We start from the raw sequence: 517 nt of genomic DNA, 5'->3' as shown, positions 1-517 counted from the left end.
GATAAGATAAGGAATTAGTGAATAATATCGTTACTTCGTTACGTATACAGTAACCTCCCTTCTCTACTTGTAATTTTGTTAGAAATGTAGTATTTTTTTATTTTATTGGACCAATTTTTTTAAAGTTCATTGTTCATATTATTTACGAAACTCATTGAGTCATTGTATACTTAACAAAATCATTGTTAAAATATAAACACATAAAATATATATTAAAAATGTATAAACGAACACATGTATTTATATATAAACATATATATATATAGAAAATGACAAATAGGTCCCTGACCTTTTGTTCTGCGGACATTTTCGTCCCTAATCATTAAAAAATACCTTTAAGTCCCTGACCTTTACAAAACATGGACGGATCAGTCCCTAACGGAGGCATTTGGACGGAAGAACTGATCTGTCCAAGTTTTGTGAAGGTCAGAGACTTAAAAAGTATTTTTCAATAATCAGAGACAAAAATGTCTACAGAACAAAAAGTCAGGAACATTTTTGTCCTTTTCTCATATAT

General features: G+C 29.0%; 1 protein-coding gene across 1 annotated transcript in view; it reads right to left on the bottom strand.

Moving 5' to 3' along the window:
* LOC107621217 (probable pectinesterase 29) overlaps positions 1–517 on the bottom strand; it is a 4,874-nt gene that overhangs the window by 544 nt on the left and 3,813 nt on the right. The gene's annotated exons all lie outside the window — the stretch shown is intronic.

This window comes from Arachis ipaensis, chromosome B10, assembly GCF_000816755.2.
Source record: "Arachis ipaensis cultivar K30076 chromosome B10, Araip1.1, whole genome shotgun sequence".
Classification (NCBI taxonomy): domain Eukaryota; kingdom Viridiplantae; phylum Streptophyta; class Magnoliopsida; order Fabales; family Fabaceae; genus Arachis; species Arachis ipaensis.
This window is presented reverse-complemented; position numbering and strand designations above follow the sequence as displayed.